Here is a 17,571-nt window from a genome sequence, read left to right on the forward strand (position 1 = left end):
TCACTGACAGCTGCTTTCTAACAAGTGTTTCAATTGTAATGGAAACAGAAAATGCTGCAAATACTCAATAGGTCTGGCAGAATCAGTGGAGAAAGAAACAGTTAATGTTTCAGGTTGATGATCTTTCATTAGAACTGGAAGAAGTTAGAAATGTAACAGGTTTTAAGCAGGTCAAATGGGGGAGGGTGGAAAAAGACCAAAAGGGAAGATCTGTCATAGGGCGGAATATGTTAAATGACAAAAGATTTGGTGGGTCAGAGCCAAAGTGGGTGGTAATGGGACAAGTAAAGAAACAAAAAAGATGTGTCTGGGAAAGGTGTGAATGGCAGAATAAAGAACATCTGCCATCTGAAAGAAAAATCGAGAACACAAAATTAAGACTGAAACATGCAAAGAGAAGAAAACAATGGGCAGCATAGATAATAGTCTGAAACTGCTGAACTCAGAGTTTAGAAGGCTGTAATGTAAAGTGGCTAATTGAAAGATGAGCTGTCCCTCAAGCTTGCATTGCACATCATTGGAACAGTGCAGTAGTCTGAGGACAGATACCAGTGTGAGAGCAAGGTGGCGAATTAAAATGGCAGGCCACCAGAAGCTGAGGGTCATGCTTGCAGAGGTATTGCGCAAAGCGGTCACCAAATACCGCATTTGGTCTCCCCAATGTGGAGCAGACTGCATTGTGAGCAGTGACTATATTAAATTGAGAGAATTACACGTAAACCACACTTACACCTAACGGGCGGCACAGTGGTTAGCACTGCAGCCTCACGGCTCCAGCGACCCGGGTTCAGTTCTGGGTACTGCCTGTGTGGAGTTTGCAAGTTCTCCCTGTGTCTGCATGGATTTTTGCCGGGTACTCTGGTGTCCTCCCACCACCAAAAGACTTGCAGGTTGATAGGTAAATTGGCCATTATAAATTGCCCCTAGTATAGGTAGGTGGTAGGAGAATATAGGGACAGGTGGGGATTTGATAGGAATATGGGATTAGTGTGGGATTAGTATAAATGGGTGGTTGATGGTTGGCACAGACACGGTGGGCCGAAGGGCCTGTTTCAGTGCTGTATCTCTTTTTTTTAAAAAAAGTGTTTTTAGGAAAGAGGAGGTAAAAGGGCAGGTATTGCATCTCCAGTGCTTGCATGGAAAGGTGTTGGGATGGGACAAGGTGTTGGGGGTAATAAAGGAGTGGACCAGGGTGTGGCAGAGGAAATGTTTCCTTTGGATTGCTGAAAGGGGAGGGGAACATGTGTTTGGTATCATGCTGGAGATGGCAGTGGATGACCCTTTAGATTTTGGGGGCTGGTGGGGTGGTAGGTGAGTGCAAGGTAAAACCCTATTGTGGTTCTCAGGAGGGGAAGGGGTGCGAGCAGAAGTGTGGCAAATGGGTTGGACATGGTCGAGGTCTCTGTCAACCACGGTTGGGGGAATCCTTGGTTGCGGAAAAGGAAAACATCAGAAGTGCTGGTGTGAAAGGTTACATCGCCAGAACAGATGCAACGGAGACAAAAACTGGGATAATGGGATGGAATCCTTACAAGAAGCAGGGTGTGAGGAGTAGTCTAGGTAGTTGTGGGAGTCTGTGGGCTTGTAATGAATGTTAGAACCACTCAGCAGGTCTGGCAGCATCTGTGGAAAGAGAAGCAGAGTTAACGTTTCGGGTCAGTGACCCTTCTTCGGTTCGAAGAAGGGTCACTGACCTGAAACGTTAACTCTGCTTCTCTTTCCACAGATGCTGCCAGACCTGCTGAGTGGTTCCAGCATTTCTTGTTTTTATTTCAGATTTCCACCATTCGCAGTATTTTGCATTTATTATTGTCATGAATGTTTGTTGATAGCCTATCCCCAGAGATGGAGACAGAAGTCAAGGAAGGGAAGAGTCAGAGTTGTACCTTGTGAAGGTGAGAGAAGGGTGGAAATTGGAAGCAAAGTAGAAGTTTTCCAGTTCCAAATGAGTGTTGGAAATGCCACCGATAGTTATCAATTGTCAGGAAGAGTTGAGGGAGGAGGCATGAGTAGTACTGGAACAAAAAATGTCCCACAAAAAGGCAGGCATAGCTGGGACCCATGCAGGGAAGTGAGTTGTTCAATGTGAGAACAAGTTCAACCAGGGGGATAAGGATGGTAGTGGATGAAGACTAGTTGGGTCTCTGTTCAGGGAAGAAGTAGAGAGCCCTAAAACTATTCTGGTGGGGGACGGGAGGTGTAGAGAGATTGGATGTCCATAGTGAAGAGGGGATGGTTAGAGCTTGTAAACTGACTGAGGTCATCAGAAGAGTCTTGGATGTAGGTGGGAAGACAAAAGGAGAAGAGGTGCAAAAAGAAGAAATCAATTCTCTGGGCAGGAACAGGTTAAAGCGATTGGTCTACCAGGGCAGTCCTGTTTGTGGATCTTGTGAAGGAGATGGAAGTGGTCTGTTTGGGGTTGGGGGACTGAGATTGGAGGCCATGGGGAGAAATTTCCAGAGGAGATGAGGTCAGTGACAATGCTGGAAGTGATGCCTTGATGTTCGGTGATGGGGCCATGGTCCAGGGGAAGGTAGGAGGATGAGTCAGAGTTGGCGTCTGGCCTCTGCTAGGTAGAGGTCAGTTTGCCAGGCAACACCACCACTTGTATTCTCTGGAGTTTAGAAGAATGAGAGGTGATCTCACTAAAACATATAAGATTCTGAAGGGGCTGTATAAGGTAGACAGAGAAATTATTTCCACTGGTCGGGGAAGCTAAAACACGGGGTCACAGTCTCAGGATAACAGGCCGTTTATTTAGGACTGAGGTGAGGAGAAATTATTTCACTCAAAGGGTTGTGAATCTTTGGAATTCTCTACTGCAGAGGGTCGTGGATGCTCCATTGATGCATACATTTAAGGTTGGGATAGACACATTTTTGCTGTCTGGGAATCAAGGGATATAGAGAGCGGGCAGGAAAGTGGAGTTGAATCCTAAGATTAGTCATGATCGTTTTGAATGGTGTAGCAGGTTTGATGGGCCATATGGTCTACTCCTGCTCCTATTTCTTGTGTTTCACCCTGGTCAGCAAGCTTGATGACCATATTAAGGTTGGATCTGAGGGAACCGAGTGCAGCAAGTTCAGAGGGATACAGGTTAGAGTGAGTGAGGGGAGCAGAGAAATTGAGACAGCCGATGTCATGCTGGCAGTTATCAATGAAAAGATCAGGAGGATAAGGTCCCAGAGGGAGGGATCCAGATGGAGAGGAGAGACTGGTAAAAAGGTCTGCTGTGCTGTATCTCTAAATAAAATAAAATAAAGAAGTAGGCGCGGAGGCAAAGAAGACGGAAAAAGAGCTGAGTATTGTGCTGTGCTCAATTCATTGAGGTGGGGGCGTGAGGGGATGAAGCTGAGGTCTTTGCGAAGGACTGATCGTTCAGGATAAGAGAGGGAAGGTCCGAGGGTATTGTGAATATACAATAAGAGGTGAGATTAAAAGGAGGTTTGAGGTCAGGGAAGTGAAGGGGAAGAAAGATATGAAGGCGCATTGGTACCCATGATTTGCTGAAGCTTGTGATCCTTAACACCTGAGAAAAAGCTATTTTTTAAGGTGTTGCCTGAGCCAAAGGATGAAATGAAACTGCAGAGCAGGACAGCTTGAGATGAAGTGAGTTGATGCTGCATAGGAGTGAGGTTGCGTGTGTGCATGTAGTGGCACGTGGCACTGTGTGAATCTCAGAATACGGAGAGAACGGTTTGCAGAATGTTGATTGTCTCGATATCTGTATCTGTGCTAAGGAGGGAGAGGTGGCTTTGAAAGCGAGTTTGTAGATACCAGATTAAACATGAGAAGGGAAACAAAGCAATGAAGGTGAACAAGGTAAAAGAGACAAACAGAAATCTGTCAGAAGAGCAGAACTTCAAGGTTGACATTCCTGGAAGAGAAGTGGCAGTGAATTAAACAGATACAAAAGCAAAATACTGCGGATGCTGGAAATTGGCCTAAAAACAAGAAATGCTGGAAATAGTCAGCAGGTCTGGCAGCATCTGTGGAAAGAGAAGCAGAGTTAACGTTTCGGGTCAGTGACCCTCCAATATATGAATTAATCAAATCACCGAGAATAATCTTAGTTATCAACTCCAATTTAACAATTAACTAACTTTATTCCCCTAAGGATTGGTTAATAAGCCTAAATTAACAATTAACTGTAACTTTATACATGAGCAAGAGCAAAACCAAAACCCTGCAGATGCTGTAAATCTGAAACAAGACAGTTCAAGTGAAAGGACATCAACCTGAAACTTTAACCTTGTCTCTCTCCACAGATGCTGCCAGACCTGCTGAGTCTTTGCAGCAGTTTCTGTTTTTATTTCAGATTTTCAGCATCTGCAGCTGCCAATCACACACTCTCCTCCTGGGCATTGATCTCTCTCTGTACAGTTTGCAGCTGTCAATCTCACACTCCTCCCGGGAACTGTCACTGAGATTCCTGCACTGATCTCTCTGTGTACAGTCTACAGACGCCAATCGCATACTCTCCTCCCAGGAACTCTGTGAAATTCCTGCACTGATCTCTCTGTTTACAATCTGCAGCCGCCAATCACACACTCCTCCTGGGAACTGTCAGTGAAATTGCTGTACTGATATACAATTATAAAGAATTGACAGCAAACTGTTTTTTGTTCTATCTGATGGAGAATCTGTGTTACTACATTGCACCAGATAACCCAGCAGCTTGAAGCTGGATTTTACCTGTTTAGCATTGAGAGAAGTGATTTTTTAAACAGATGCGATTGAACCCATGCGGTCAGTAATGGTAAGACTCCAATCTCGTTCTCTGCTCCGTTTGCTGTCTCCGTGGAGATAATTAGGGTGTGACACTAGATCTGCTTTATTCCCAGTGTAAAACGTGGAATTACTATGATGTGTCTGTTCAAGTTATATTTTTCAAAATGATTTGCAAACTGTGTTCTATGGAATAACTAATAATTGTTTGAGGAAAATAGCTGACTTGAAGTGGGTCAGTTTATTGCAGGAGCAGAAATGGTTCTCCAGACCCATTTTACTGTTATACGCGCTCTCTGCTAGATGGAAAATCCTTCAGCACTGACGCATGCAATCCATTCTTTCCACAGTTCCCACAGTTTTATTCCCAGGTAAATGTCCGACACATGCGTTTCCATTTTGATCCTGCAGAATTTGTAAAGGAAGCAACTGGGAAATAAATAATAGGACTATGCGAGTGTCTGATTTGTGAGCACAAACTCTCCCATCAGCAGAACCATTCCATATTTCACAAGTCCAGAGGATGTGTCAGTTCAGAATGGAACCGTCCACATTTTAACATGAATTTACTGATTTGAATTCACCAGCTTTCCATATTAATTGGCTGGTTGGAGGTGTTCACAAACAAAATAACAATTCAGTGTGAAATTGGTCTGACTGACAAAATTTTACCTCTTACCCTCGTTCACTGTCTTCACTTTATCAATCAAATAACGCACTGCAAAAACAGTCCCACATTTGCATCAGTACAGACCTTCCAACAGTTCAGTACTTCCTCAGCACTGACCCTCCGACAGCCCGCCCCTCCCTCAGCACTGACCCTCCGACAGCGCGTCCCTCCCTCAGCACTGACCCTCCGACAGCGCGCCCCTCCCTCAGCACTGACCCTCCGACGATGTCGTGCAGCGGACCTTCAGTATTGACCCTCCGACAGTGCGGCACTCCCTCTACTAACCCTCAGTCAGTGCAGCGGTTCCTTAGTACTGACCCTCAGTGCAGCGCTCCCTCAGTACTGACCCTCTGACAGTGAGTGTTTGGTGCCTGAACTGAGCACATTTCACCAGGTCCTTAATTTGCATTGAAAGCCCTTTGTGGGTCAATTCGCATCTGCTCTGCTCCCCCACTCCCCCCTTTCCCCCCACTCCCCCACTCCCTCATTGGGTTGCCAAGCAATGCTACATAGACTAATATACATAACCACAATGTTTCAACTCTGGAATAATTGGCATAAACCAGCTTTCACAGGATAAGGTCTGCGATAGTCCCTTCGGGCCGATAACAGTAATCTAGCTCACTACTTGTTCCTTAAATCTATCTTTGCAATAAGACACCAGTTTTTTTTTTAAGGATTTAAATTTGTATTCAAATCTAGTATTGTGGACTGTAAGGTGTTATTTTAACAACTTATGTTTATATGGCATCAGATGCCCGAATTATAATCTTCCAAAGTTCTCTGCTTTTGGAAGACAGCACATGTTACTCCATTATTTAAGAAAGGTGAAAGAGGGAAACTGGGGAATTGTAGATCAGTTGGCCTAACATCTTTTGTGAGGAATTGTTAGTTTAAAATTAAGGATGGAGTGACTGATCAGCTGAAAAATTAAGGTGTTCAGAGAGAACCAGCATAAATTTGTAAGGAGTAGGTCTTACCCGATGAAACTATTGTATTTTTTGAGATGATGGCAAAAGTGGTGGATGGGACACATCTATGGATGTTATTTAATTGGATTTCCACAAGGTATTTGATAAAGTTCCTCAGAAGACACTGTTTGCTTATAGTTTGAGCTCATGGAACTGAAGGCAAATTATTGACCTGGTATGGAAATTGAGTGGCAGGAGACAGAGAGTCAGGCTAATGGGCAGGTACTCCAATTAGCAGGGTGTAACTCCTGGTGCCCCTATGTTGGCGCATCAACTATTCACTGTTAATAAATAACACCTTAAATGATGGAATATAAAGTCGCATATCAAAATTTACAGGTGACACAAAAATAGGTGGCAATGTAAGTAGTGCAGATGGAAGCATAAAGTTACAAATAGATATTGATTGATTAAGTGGGCAAAACTGACAAATGGATTTCAATGTCGGCAAACGTGGGGTCATCCACTTTGGACCTACAAAGTAGAACAGGGCACTCTCTAAATGGTGAAAAAACTCGAAAGAGTGGAAGTCCAAAGAGACTTGGGAGTCCAGGTGCATAGGTTATATCTCAAACTAGATTACAAGGGGGTAGAAGTCATGCACCAGCTATACATGCCCTGGAGTACTGTGAGCAGTTCTGGGCACTATACCTTGGAAATAGGGGAGATAGAAACTATTTCTACTGTTTGGGGAATCTAGGACTTGGGGCATTCTAACAATTGGAACCAGATCTTTCAGGAGTGAAATTAGGCAACACTTTCTCATACAGGCTAATAATCTGGTAACACTGGTTCAGATCAGTTAATTGATAGATCTGTAATTGAAAGCTAGTCTCAGTAATAAAGACCACTAAACTCCCATGGCTTGTTCTAAAATCCCATCTGGTTCAGTAATATCCTATAGGGAAGGAAATCTGCCATCCTTAACTGGTCTGGCCTACATGTGACTCCAGACCCACAACAATGAGATTGACTCTTAAATGCCCTCTGACTTGCTAGGTCATTTCATTCAGTTGTACAAAGCCACTACACAAAAGTTGGGAATAAAACCAAATGGAACACCCAGCATCGACCAAGACACCAGAAACGTCAAAGGCAAACCCAGCCCTATCGACCTTGCAAAATCTTCCTTACTAACATCTGGCGGTTTGTGCCAAATTTGGGAGAGCTGTCCCATAGTCTAGTCAAGTAGCAGCCTGACATAGTCATACTCACGGAACATACCTTACAGACAATATCCCAGACACCACCATCACCATTCCTCGGTATGTCTTGTCCCATTGCCAGGACAGACCCATCAGAGGTGGCGGCACAGTGGTGTACAGGCGGGAGGCAGGTGCCCTGGGAATCCTCAACATTCACTCCGGCCCCCGTGATGTCTCATTGCATCAGATCAAACATGGGGAAGAAACCTCCTGCTGATTACCATCTACCACCCTCCCTCAGCTGATGAATCTCACTTGGAGGAAGCATTGAGGGTAGTAAGGGTACAGAATGCACTCTGGGTGGGGTACTTCAACGTCCATCACCAAGAGGGGCTCAGTAGCACCACTACTGACTAAGCTGGCCGAGTCCTGAAGGACATAGTTGCCAGACTGGGCCTGCAGCAGGTGGTGAGGGAACTAACGAGGTAAAAACCTACTTGACCTTGTCCCCACCAATCTACCTGTTACAGATGCATCTGTTCATGACAGTATTGGTAGGAGTGACCACTGCACAAACCTTGTGAAAACGAAGTCCCATCTTCACACTGAGACTACCTTCCATCATGTTGTGTGGCACTACCACTGTGCTAAATGGGTTAGATTCAGAGCACATCAGGCAGTTCAAAACTGGGCATCCATGAGGCACTGTGGGCCATCAGCAGCAGCAGAATTGTATTCAACCACAATCTGGAACCTCATGACCTGGCATATCCCCCACCCTACCATTACCATCAAGCCAAGAGATCAACCCTGGATGAATAAACAGTGCAGGAGAGCATTCCAGGAGCAGCACCAAGGTGCCAAACAGCGGAAGCAGCATGCGATAGAGCTAAGTGATCCATAACCAACAGATCAGATCAAAGCTCTGCAGTTCTGTCACAATCCAGTTGTGAATGGGGGTGGACGATTAAACAGCTAACAGGAGGACCAGGCTCCACAAATATCCCCACCCTCAATGATGTAGGAGTCCAGCACATCAGTGCAAAAACCAAGGATGAAGCAATAGCAACCATCGTCAGCCAGAAGTGCAGAGTGGATAATCCATCTCGGTCTCCTCCTGAGGTCCCCAGCATCACAGATGCCAGTTTTCAGCCAATTTGATTCACTCCACATGATAATGGTTGAAGGCACTGGATACTGCAAAGGCTATGGGTCCTGACAACATCCCAGCTGTAGTACTGAAGACCTGTGCTCCAGAACTAGCCACGCCCCTAGCCAAGCTGTTCCAGTATAACTAAAACACTGGCATCTACCCGACAATGTGGAAAATTGCGTAGGTATGTAATGTCATAAAAAGCAGGACAAATCCAATCCAGCCAATTACCACCTCATCAGTCTATTCTCGATCATCAGCAAAGTGACATGGACTGTGCTATCAAGTATCACTTAAACAGCAACAACCTGCTCACTGACATTCAGTTTGGGTTCTGCCAGGGCCACTCAGCTCCTGACCTCATTACAGCCTTGGTCCAAACATGGACAAAAGAGCTGAACTCAAGAGGTGAGGTGAGAGTGACTGCCCTTGACATCAAGGCAGCATTTGACCGAGTATAGCATCAAGGAGCCCTAGCTCCCATTGACTTGCGGAGGATGCGCGAGTGCCAGCAGACCTTTTCTGCTGCGTCCTCCACCAGGATCAATTGGGAGAAATGTTCCAGACTCCTGGTGGGTCAGTGGCGGCTGGACTCCCTGCCAGAGGAGTTTTCACCTTTTGCGTGGAGCACCACACACCTCCTCTATCTGGGAGTCCACTTTAGCCCTGCTGAGGAAGCCTGGCCGGCAAACTGGCAGGAGTTGGAGGCGAAAGTCACCACTTGGCTGGGGTGCTGGACAGGACTGCTCCGAGTGCTTTCCTGCAGGGGCCGAGCGCTGGTAATAAACCAACTGGTGGCCTTGATGCTGTGGTACCGGATGGTCGCTTTGGCCCCGCCCCCCTGCATTTGCCACCAAGATCCAGAAGAAGCTCGTTGATTTCTTCAGGGCCAAGAGGAAACACTGGGTCTGTGCCGCGGTCCTGAGTGTCCCAATTGAGGAGGGCGGCCAAACCCAGGCTGTGACTCTCCGCCTTCGGACCCTGCAGAAATACCTGTACGTCGAGCGTCCTAACAGATGGTGTGCGCTGGCGATGTATTTTTTTCCGCCAGCGACACTGCCTTCAAGACGACATGCAGCTCCCTGCGGAGAATGTTAGCCGCACCTCCCTGGGGGAGTTGCCTGTCTTTTACCGGGATCTATTCAGAGAATGGAACATGGTCGCCTCCAGTCAGGGCACTCCCCCGCCGGCGGAGGAGTGCACCTCGCCTGTCCGGGTGGTCGACTCCGGGGATGGACACGCAGTTGGAGGAATAGCCAAGCCCCAGGACACCCCTCTCTGCGGGTGAGGACGGGGTTCGGGAGTGCAGAGCGCTTCCGGCCGAGCTGACCATCAGGCCCAAGCCCCAAAACCCTCTTTGGGAGCCGGTCCCGCACAACCTGAGCCGCCTCTCGGAAATGCCCACCATGGCATTCCAAATGGGCTGCTTCTGCACACTCTCCACTTCCTTGCCCTCGTCAGCCGCCCGGACACGCATTGGCAGTCCGTGTTGCCATCTGACGGCGAAGGGAGACCCCAATGAAGGTCTCTCTATGCGGGAGTCCTCCCCCGTTACGTCGGGGGCCTAGGGTGGAGGGTGCTACATAGGGCAGTCCCGTGCAATAGACTTTTAAGCAGGTTGACAGACTGCCAGGCCACCTGTAATTTCTGCGGCCTCTACGAATCTGTGTTCCATGTATATATGGAGTGTGTGAGGTTGCAGCCCCTGTGTGGGTAATTTAAAGGGGCTGCTCCTCAAGTTTTGGCTGCACTTCAGCCCCACACTCCTGATCTTTGGGCACCCGGTGTGGAGGTGGGTGGACCGGGAGGAGGATCTCCTCGTCACTCTGCTCCTGGGCCTGGCCAAGGTGGCAATTCACAGGTCCAGGCTGTAGGCCATCTGGGGGTCCGCCCACCCTGATTGCCTGCCCCTCTTCTGCGGTTACATTTGCGCCCGGGTGTCCCTGGAGATGGAGCATGTGGTGTCCGCCAGTTCGCTTGAGGCCTTCTACGAACAGTGAGCACCGCAGGCACTGGAGTGCATCATCGATGCTGAAAATACTATTTTAATTTGAGTTTCTGCTTTGTTTATTCAATTTTGATAAAGTTATTTATTTAAAATGTATATATAAATTGGGCCTTCAAGCAAAATTTAAAAAACAGGGTTAGATACAGAGTAAAGCTCCCTCTACACTGTTCCCAACAAATACTCCCAGGGCAAGTATCAAGGATCAATGTTTGGGCCTCAGATGTTGGAGGGTCAGTGCTGAGGAAAAAACAACAGGGTTGGAGTCATACCTAGCACAAGGGAAGATGGTTGTGTTGTTGGAGGCTGATCATCTCAGCTCCAGGATATTGATGCAGGTAGTGTCCTAGGCCCAACCATCTTCAGCTACTTCATCAATGACCTTCCCTTCATCCCAAGATCAAAAAAAGGTATGTTCGCTGATGATTGTATGATGTTCAGTACCATTTGCGACTCCTCAGATTCTGAAGCAGTCTGTGTCCACATGCAGCAAGGCCTGGACAACATTCAGGCTTGGGCAGATAAGTGGCAACTAATATGCGTGCCACATAAGTGCCAGGCAATGGTGATCTACAACAAGGGAGAATCTAACCACCTCCTCTTGACAGTCAATGGCATTACCATTGCTGAATCCCCCACTATCAATACCCTGGGGGTTACCATTGACCAGAAACTGAACTGGAGTAGCCACATAAATACCGTGGCTACAAGAGCAGGATAGAGGCTGGGAATTCTGCGGTGTGTAACTCACCTCCTGATTCCCCAAAGCCTGTCCATCATCTACAAGGAGTGTGATGGAATACTCTCCACTTGCCTGAATGGGTGAAGCTCCAACAATCACTCAGGAAGCTCGATACCATCCAGGACAAAGCAGCCCATCTGCCACCTTCAACATTCACTATCTCCACCACTGGCAGCAGTGTGTACCATCTACAAGATTCACTGCCACAACTCACCAAAGCCCCTTTGACAACACCTCCCAAACCCGTGACCTCTACCACCTAGAAAGACAAGGGCAACATATGCATGGGAACGCCACCACCTTCAAGTTCCCCTCCAAGCCACACACCATCCTGACCTAGAACTATATCGCTGTTCCTTCACTGTCACTGGATCAAAATCCTGGAACTCCCTCCCTAACAGCATTGTGGGTATACCAGCACAACATGGACTGCAGCAGTTCAGGAAGGAAGCCCACCACCACCTTCTCAAGGACAATTAGGGATGGGCAATAAATGCTGGCATAGCCAGCGAAATTCACATCCCGTGAAACAAATAATAAAAAAAGGCTGCTAGGATTTACTCTCTTCTGCAAATGGCAATTGGTGCTAGATGAATTGTTAATTTTAAATCTGAGATTGATAGATTTTTGTTAACCAAATGTGTTGAGATATGGGGCAACGTTGGATTGCAGATCAGCCACAATCTCTTTGAATGGCAGTGGAAACAGACTTGAGAGGTTAAATGGCCTACTCCTGTTCCTATGTCCTTATATTCTTATATTTATGTACTGATGGGGTGAGGCTTGCATCCATATGGCCTTTTATGCTCCCTTATACAATGCTACTACCATAAAGAATTCTACTCCATGAATGTGCACCTTGTATGTGGCCATCAGCATTGCAACATGCAAGTCACTTGTTAGTTTTCTAGGATTGAGCTAATTTATTGCACACTGCACAATTTCAATGTGCAAAGAGGAATCGTTATGGATGGTGAAGAGGAAGGTACCTAGACACAGCAAGGTGCAAGGTTAAATAAATGGTAAATCTATAAAATATGTAAGGATTATTAATCAAATGATATTCAATTAATCTTTCCTCTTTCGTACACCCTCACATCATTATTCAGTTTGAGATTTCCCTCTGCAGTTTATAAGATGCAAGTTAGCTCATCTTTGAACCATTTTACATCACCCGGGCCTTACTTTCTCAGTTACAGACGTGCAACTAATCACTACAGGAAAACTGTAGGATCCCAGTTGCAATATACCTGCTTGCCAGGTACCACAGATCAAGTCAGAAATACAACTGCATCCTGCATCCTTTAATACTGCATTGCAACATTTATTAGAACATAAGTAATACCATCATATATCACAATCAATACACATGCTAGGAATTTCCTTGGGCTTTACTAATTGGTTGCCCTAACTTTTGAGGTGGTTCAGTGGAGACCCTTGATGCACTGCATCAATAGCTTACAGTGGCTGATCATGAGAACCTCCATGCAAATCCCCAATCTTAAGTATATCTCAACATCTGAGTCCTGCATGTCCAAAATTACAATACAGTTTAGCAAAGTTAAATTTACAGTTCTCCCGCCTGTTAAAGTGTTAGGGGGAGAGAGAACTCCCAATTGACCACAGCAAATGTTTTTGTTACTAGGGTTTTAACCCCTTTGTGTTTTATTTGTTAAATAAACTGACAGCGATAGGTTTTCTTGGAGGTTTACAGCAGAAGATTAACTACTTATTGAGCAAATATTCACTCCTGAAATGGTCACAACCATAACCGCTCCCATATTCACTCGCACACGCGCGCACAAGAAGAGAGAGATAGAGAGAAAAAGAGTTATGGGATTTGAAGTGAGGTAGATTTTTGGGGTTCATGGTAACCTGTTGAATCTTCTTGGAGGTCAGTTTCTTCTTTAAAGTTACAGGCCTGGGCTGTTTGTAGATTTCTCTGTTGACTGAAATTTTAGTCTGGAGGCAGGGGATGACTTTCAGTTCTCTGCTGCACACGTTGAAGTGTAGAACTCACAGCAGGGCACCTTCTTGCTGGATTTTCTCCTAGATCTCAGCTGGAGAGGCTTTCATGATTTTTCTTTCCTGGGCCTTTCTCTCTCTCTCTCTCTCTCTCTCCAGAGAGCTACTTTTATGGTCAAAATGGTCTCACATCTTGCCTCTGTTGGGAGACATAGATCTTTCTCCCTATGGCGACTGACAGTGGCCCAGGATGTGGCTACTTCACACCTTCTTTGTTTCAGAAGAACCCATTCAATTCAAAAATATCTCTTGATGGGTTCTGGATGGGTGTAATTGATACCTCTTAGCTTAGACTGTATCCTTTTGCCCTTGTCAGATGGTAACTCAGTTTGATATACGGTTTGACCTTCGGTGGCCATTTTTTTCCAGCATATTGTCCACTTTTTAAAGGAAAAGTCAATTTTTATAATTCTTCAGTTTGCTTTCTTGTATTTTCAATCGCTGCACTTCACGGGAGCGTAACAAAGGTGTTGGGGAAGGATGGTGGGGGGTCTGGTGTTAGGTTGCACCACTGACTGGATAAATTGGTTTGATGGTTTTGAAGACCTTTTTGTCCTCTTTTCTTTTTTTAAAAAGCAAATGTTAGAAGTTTGAACTAACAACTAAAAATGTGATTGCAAGGAAGTTGCTATACCACTGTCCTGGGTCCAAATACTGCTTCTGCATGAGAAAGCTATGAACATTGTTATGACCAGGTGAGAAATGTGTCTAGGGGTCTGTTACTATCTTCACCAGTCTTATTGTAACAGGGTTTAATTTTAAACACACTGTGTTTTGAGCTCTCCCTTTGTGAATCCTTGTTCACAACTTTCCAATTATAAGGCAAAGAAATGAGCACAAACAGGCTTTCTTTGGTTTAAACAATCTGGTTAATGCCTACCGATATACGACACGCCCACGCTAGCATGCACACGCAATACACACATGCAAATAGGGACAGAAAAGAGCAGAAGAAAAGATAAGTAGAACAGTTTGAGGCGATATCTTGTTACTGTTTTGAGCTCACTGGAGTCCTTGATTGAAGATATGGTCTTGCGTTTCATCGGGGCCCAGTATTTTTCGTAAACCTTGTTCACATAGGAGATTTTTCTCTCTCTCTGTTTACGTGTCTTCACAAGATTCAGTGCCATGGGGAAGTGATGGAGGCAGGCAGAGAGGAGGTAATTCTTGCTTCAGTTCCAGGAAAGATCTTCACTCCATGAGCACACAGCTTTGTCTCTTCAAAATCCTTTGTTGGAATTTCAAATTCTCTGCAACAGCCAGTTAGTCATGTGACTAAAACTGGTCTGAACACTTCTTCTGTGTATTGGGGAAGCAACGACTGCGTCCCTTTTGTTCCAACACTGTTAGTTACTATACAAAAATGTCTTTCCAGTCAGAGGCTTGCAATTTTAAGTTTTAATGTTCATGTGGCGACATCATGTGTGCCTCAGTCTTGGCAAGTTGGGGGTTTGCCTGACAACATGTACCTCCTCTAACTTACTAGACTGTACTCACAACTCATGGTGCAGTCTCTTGTACCCTGTAGAGACCAAACACAGATCAGATGCTTAATTTTTCAAACACTTCCATTTTGTCTGCAAGTGTGACTGTGACCTACCTTTGTGCTCCAGCTGGGAACCAGAGCTCTGTACAATCTCAGTCACTTCCTTGGATCCAAGCTCTTTCATTCTGACTTCACAGTACAAGCAACTCTCTGCTCCTTACTGCTGTTTTACACTATGTTGATTGATTTACCACCAACCCTTTTGTGCCATGTCTTGTAGTTTAATCCTTTTTACCTTATGTTGTCTCTGTTTATTAACTATTCCCAATCTCATGACTGCTTATGTCCACATTAAACAACAGCTACTATTCACTAGTCCAGTTCCCTGATCTATTTAGGTCTTTCTCGATTTGATCAGTTTGCTTTTGATTGTTTAATACGGAGAAACACCTGCAATGACTTCTCTCCCCACTCCTGTACTGTTACCTCTGGTGTCCTCCAAGGATCTATCCTTGGCCGCCTTCTATTTCTCACATGCTGCCCCTTGGTAACATCATCTGAAAATCCAGCATCTGTTAGAATCATAGAATCATAGAAAGTTTACAGCAAAGTAAGAGGCCATTTGGCCCATCGTGTCGGTACCGGCCGAAAAATGAGCTACCCAGTCTAATCCCACCTTCCAGCATTTGGTCCGTAGCCCTGCAGGTTATAGCACTTGAGGTGCTTATCCAGACACCTTTTAAATGAGTTGAGGGTTTCTGTCTCAACTATCCTTTCAGGCAGTTAGTTCCAGACCTTCACCATGTTCTAGCTGAATTCTTTTTTTCCTTATCTCCCCTCTAATCTTTCTACCAATCACTTTAAGTCGATGCCCCCTAGTCACTGACCTCTCTGCTAATGTAAAAAGATCCTTCACATCCACTCTATCCAGGTCCCTCAATTTTGTACATTTCAATCAGATCTCCCCTCAGCCTTCTCTGTTCCAAGGAGAACATCCCCAGCCTATCCAATTTTTCCTCATAGCTGCAATCTTCCAGTCCCAGCAACATCCTGGTAAATCTCCTCCGTACCGTCTCTAGTGCAATTACATCCTTTCTGTAATGAGGTGACCAGAACTGCACGCTCAAGTGTGGCCTAACCAATGAGTTATACAGTTCCAGCATAACCTCCCTGTTCTTATATTCTATACCTCGGCTAATAAAGGAAAGGATTCCATGTGCCTTCTTAACCATCTTATCGACCTGTCCTGCTACCTTCAGGGATCTGTGGACATTCACTCCAAGGGCCCTCACTTTCTCTACACCTCCCAGTATTCTCTCATTATCATGTATTCCTTTGCATTATTTGACCTCCCCAAATGCATCACCTCACATGTTCTCACATGTATACTGTCAACACCTGGCTCTACCTCATCACCTCTCGACTTCTCCACTGTCTCTAAATTATCAGACTGCCTCTGTGACATCCAGTATTGGGTGAGTAGAAATTTCCTCCAATTAAATATTTGGAAAACTGAAGCCATTGTCTTCGGTTCCTGTTACAAAATCTGTTCTCTAGCTACTGACTTCATTCCTCTCCCTGCAAGCTGGATCAGACTATTTGTAAATATGGTATCATACTTGTACCTAATCATATATCCGTGCCATCACTAAGACCACCTATTTCCACCTCCATAAAATCATCCAACTCTACCCCTGCCTCAGCTCATCTGCTGCTGAAACCCTCATCCATGCCTTTATTGCTACTAGACTTGGCTATTCCTCTTCTGGTCAGCCTCCCACATTCTACCCTCTGTAAACTTGATGTCATTCAAAACTCTGCTGCCTGTGTCCGTACTATCACCAAGTCACATTCACCCATTATCCTTATACTCACTGACCTACATTGGCTCCCTGTTAAGCAGCAACTCAATGTTAAAAACCTCACCCTTGTTTTCAAATCCCTCCATGGCCTTGCCCCTCATGATCGCTGTAATTTTCTCCAGCCCCACAACCCTCTAAGATATCTGCGCTCCTCTAATCCTGGGTTTCTGAGCATTCTTGATTTTAATTTGCCCTCCATTGGTGGCTATGCCTTCAGCTGCCTGGGCCCTAAGCTCTGGAATTCCCTCCCTAAACCTCTCTGCCTCCTTTTCCTCCCTTAAGACATCCTTAAAACCTACCTCTTTGATCAAGGTTTTGGTCATCTTCACTGGTGACTCCTTATGTGGTCTGATGTCAAATCTTGCTTTCTATCATTCCTGTGAAGTGCCTCGGGACGTTTTATTATGTTAAAGGACCTATAAGTGTTTGCTGTTATTTACATTAGAATTAGAACATTACAGCGCAGTACAGGCCCTTCGGCCCTCGATGTTGCGCCGACCTGTGAAACCATCTGACCTACACTATTCCATTTTCATCCATATGTCTATCCAATGACCACTTAAATGCCCTTAAAGTTGGTGAGTCTACTACTGTTGCAGGCAGGGCGTTCCACGCCCCTACTACTCTCTGAGTAAAGAAACTACCTCTAACATCTGTCCTATATCTATCACCCCTCAACTTAAAGCTATGTCCCCTCATGTTTGCCATCACCATCCGAGGAAAAAGACTCTCACTATCCACCCTATCTAACCCTCTGATTATCTTATATATCTCTATTAAGTCA

The sequence above is a fragment of the Heterodontus francisci genome, chromosome 20 (genome assembly GCF_036365525.1).
Source record: "Heterodontus francisci isolate sHetFra1 chromosome 20, sHetFra1.hap1, whole genome shotgun sequence".
NCBI lineage: Eukaryota > Metazoa > Chordata > Chondrichthyes > Heterodontiformes > Heterodontidae > Heterodontus > Heterodontus francisci.